A 4,574-nucleotide genomic window follows, 5' to 3' on the forward strand; every position below is an offset into this window, starting at 1 on the left:
CTAGGCATCTACCATTTATGAAGTACTACAACCAACCAAACAACCAAGGGAAGCATAAGCTTTAGTTTGATGTAACCTTTATCCCCTGAAAATTATATGGGGGTTCTAGTATATTGAGAAAGGTTACCCACAAAGTTATAAAAAATAAAGTAGATTTAAATGCTTTATAAATTAAAAAAATTGTACAAAATGCACTTTAAAAAGTTGTTTACATCTGTTTTATCTTTATCATTAAGGACGAATTATCGTTGTCAACTTGGAGCTGGGAGTGGTTTTTTTTTTAATGGTTTTTTGTGGCCGAGTGGTTAGAGGTGAGTACTACCATAACGTAGGACCTGGGTTCGATTGCTGGTCGGAGCAACTATCTGCAAAATATTTTCAAACCAAAACCTTTTCCGCCTGACAGCTATATGAATTTTCTAATTGCCTTAGTTTGGGCTAACTATGTAAATTCAACTTTTCCAACAAGGGCTGCCCTCCTAACTAAAGTTTCGTAATAACTAAGTATTTTACGTCTAATATTGTCATACTTACTACAATTACCTGATGGAGTAAGTCCAGTTGGATTTATTAAATATTTGCCAACCCTCCTAAATACATATATTTCTGAAATACACATTTTTAAGCCCACTTCAAATGATAACCGTATTTTAGAAATTTATTAGACTTATTAAATAATTTGATTTTAGCTTAGGTGGCAACCATCTCTAATATTATATGTGTTCAAATTAATTATTTCTTAACTCTCCTTTGGTTTACGCCCATATTTTAATATTTCATGTATCTTATGCTTTAATAAAATTTCCTTAATTCAAGTTGAATTTGGACCTCAAAACAGGTGGCAACGCTCCTGCATGTGTTACAAAATTCCCATATACATACCAAACGAATAGAAATAACTTGATTTTATATTAAAAAAATCAAAGTAATCTAAGTGCTTTTGAACCATTTTGGTAATACAAAAATTTGGTTAATTTTTTCAACATGCTATTGCCTTCAAATGCTCAATTCTGAAAATTAAAGTTATATCTGCGAAACCTAAGTTGCTAGAGCCAATATTTAATGTTGTTTCTACGACTGCAAACTATGCATTTAACTTTGAAATCGCTGTAAGTTTTGCTTCGGGTGTATTCCATTATTATTATTATAATTTTTTTTTTTTGTAGCACTGTGTAATCTTTTCCACAAAACAATTTTAAAGGCCAGTAAGCTGTTGCATATAAATAAGTAGGTTAGCGATTTAAGAAATTATAAAGTGCCAGCAACCGTCCCCTAAGCATTTAACACCCCTATTCAGCCGCAATAGTTAGTTTATGTATGTGCTCAAGCGCAAAGCGCTTACACATTTGTTGCTAAGAAAAAAGTTTTTTCTTATACATATTTATGTGCATGCGTACATATGTAAGTGCACTGTAAGTAACTTTGTGTTAGATGCAATGTAAAGCCCTCCAGATATTGCAAGGATAAATGTATGTGCTTTGGGGCTGCAGAAACCGGCTGCTGTTCTACTTTAGCCGTCAGTCAATGTCACTTTTCTGCTGTATTTTAATGCCCGGCTTGCGAATGGCTTTGTTTTCCTTTAATAGTTTCGCACTTTCTGCGTACACATTTTGCCGGCAAGTTGATTGAATAAAAATGCTAGTAGCATTGTAGAAGCAAAAAAAAAAAAAACGAGTGGAAGTGCGTTTAGCAAAGTTAAATATAAAAAGTTTTACTTTCATACTTGCTCATATATTTACATACTTATTTACCCACTTTGCCTGAGGGAGAGTATTAAATTAGAGGACTTTTTATAATACACTTTTTTCTATTATGTATTGTAACTTAGCTTGCGTCATGCTTTTGATGGGACACTGCCAAGTGAGTTGACAATGCCTTAATGCATAGATTGTGTACATAAAATACACACATACTTACATAAATTACAGAATTACAGAGCCATGCATGTGTCTGTGCTCAGTTGAATTCGAAGCGACTATTTGTTGGCATCTGCTGTTGGCAAATAAATTTGATTGCACCTGCCAAAGTTTTCGATCAATAATTGAATTTAGGACAGCGCAACACATGTGCCAGGACATGGTTTGGTGAGCGTTGGCCAAGTAATCTCTTTAAAATTTACGAGTGGAAATTTTTGTGGCCCGATAAGATTTCCTAAAGAAAATTTGGCATGCATGTATGTATGTAAGTATGTAGGTACATACAAATATATATATGTATGCACAATGCATTGCACATATGTACAAATGAATATTGTGGAAAAACGCTTCATTTACTAAAAAAATTTACATGACGTTTATTAATTATTATTAATTAACATAGAAAGAAGTTGAACTAAAACTGCTTTAAACTTAGGAAAAATAATATAAAATGCACACACATATACATACATACATATGTATATGAATTATCTAAAAACATACGCACAATAAATTGGTAATCTACTTCATATACTATTCGCTGTCGCGCAAAGTGGCACTGTATTTAGGATATTCAGACTCCATTCTCGTCCAACAGGCTTTGATTTCCTTTTCCACAAAAGCTTTTAAAGTCTTATCAGAGTTCCTCTGCAGACCGAATCAATGGCCTTTATCCAGCTTGTCCTTTGGCTCATCGACTGCAGATGGATCCCAAATGCAACAATTTCGCAGCGTGTGTATAATTGCACCTTAGGGAAAATCTCAAGTTTTGAAAGGACACAAAAAATGCCGAAACAGTAAACTTGATTAAGGATCGCAGATTATGTATCTGTATACCGGTTTTCCAGCTTAGGTACGTTAACGGTTATACATACATACTTGTCGGTAAATTTTCACATATTTGTTAAACACAAAACCTTTTATTCATCAAGCAGCTTTTACCGAAAGTCTAAGTGAAAATATGTGCGTCGCAAACTCGCATCTTGCTTTCCAAACACAAAATTTGTCTACATAACACCTAGCTAAGTCTCATACGCAAATACATAATTATAAAAAAAAAACATGTTTCGACACGCAGAAATCAAGATTTTTTGTTGAGTAAATAGTTATGTGAGTTTCCATATATACATACGACAAGAGAAACTAGGTGCCAAATATAATAAAAATACATTTTTAGTTAATCTCTACGCCGTCAGTATCTTTTTTGAAAGACTGTAAATCTTCGAAGATATTAAAAATTCAAAAAATTATTGAAAACATTCAGTGCGATGTAGAAAAGCAGTATGGACACCAAATGAAAGAGAAAATTCTATATAATTGAAAATTGGAAATTGGCGAACAAGGACGAAAAGGTACTGAAAATGCCCTTTTAAATTTTTGTTTTCCTAAACTAATAAAGTCAAAAGGAAAATTGTAATGTCCTTCCCTTCTTCTGCACCAAAATATGTAATTTTCTGTTAATCTTATAGGAGTTTCTCTTTATTTGACACCCATATTTTTATTCTACATTGCACTAAATTTTTAAGTAATTTTTTTATTTATCATATCCATGAAATTTCATTGAAAAAAATAATCCTGACGTCAGAGAGAAAAACTATTTTGCATTGGGCAATGCTCTTACTGTTGCCCCCGATAACACTCAAACTGACACTTATGTACAGAATTTCTTTTTTCTCCAACAAATTGTAGAATTATTTGGTTTTATCGCTTAAGTAAGTAGGCAAACAGAGGATGTGTGCAAAAAAGGCGAATTTTCGTCGTATATATTTAATTTTGGCAAAGTGTCTTTCAAATCTGTTTGCCCTTAAACGCCTCACGTTTGTTCGCTTCAACAAGTTATTTACAAATGACCATATATAAAAAATAATACGAATGAATGTGAAATAAAAATAAAATCCTACGTTGATCCCCATGCCTGCAACTTCTGTAAGCTGAATTCATTCACTTTTGAAATAAAAAAATATATGTATACAGTGGGGAGCACATATGTACAGTGACTCTCAAACAAGTGGCCATGTATTGATTTTTTTTAATTTTCATAATGTTTTTCGAGTTAAATTTCTTTTGTTATTTTTCTATAAAACTATTGGCCAAGCTTTAACCAAAACTTAAATTAAAAATTAATTAAAAAATTTAAGAAAATGCAATAAATTTTCAACTTTTGAATCTGAATCTTTAGAAAATTTTGGGTATGCCCATACAATTTTGGTCTAATGAAGTGCAAGTCTCAAATGGCTGAAAATCCCGTTGATTTTTGAGATTTTTTTGGTTACGGATTTTCGCACTTTTTTACCATATAAAATTTTGACACCGTGATTTATATGCTTTGGTTAAAAAAAAATGCTCAAAAAATATTTCATATTAAAACTTTATGGTTGATATTTGATTGAAATATTGGCTATGCTATAGATAATCAAGATTTTAAACAAAAAAATATATATTTGAAAAATTCTTCAAATTTTACAACTTTTTTATATGATTTTGTAAAACCCTTCTGAGTCTACAGCTTTATAACCAAAATTTTAGTGCAAGTCTAAAGACTATAGAAAATCGCGTTGATAAAAAATATTTTTTTTGGATGGTCTTTTGCTGTTTTTTCCATGTAACAAATGTATGTATTATGAATATTTGCACAGATTTAGTGTATTTTTGTTTGCT

At 31.6% G+C, this 4,574-nt stretch overlaps 1 protein-coding gene across 5 annotated transcripts in view; it reads right to left on the minus strand.

The window, feature by feature from the left end:
- The window catches only part of LOC118737653, an 11,017-nt gene that overhangs the window by 5,633 nt on the left and 810 nt on the right, over positions 1-4,574 (minus strand). The gene's annotated exons all lie outside the window — the stretch shown is intronic.

The sequence above is a fragment of the Rhagoletis pomonella genome, unplaced genomic scaffold (assembly GCF_013731165.1).
Source record: "Rhagoletis pomonella isolate Grant_MI unplaced genomic scaffold, Rhpom_1.0 Rhpom_scaffold_00004, whole genome shotgun sequence".
NCBI classification, from domain to species: Eukaryota; Metazoa; Arthropoda; class Insecta; order Diptera; family Tephritidae; genus Rhagoletis; species Rhagoletis pomonella.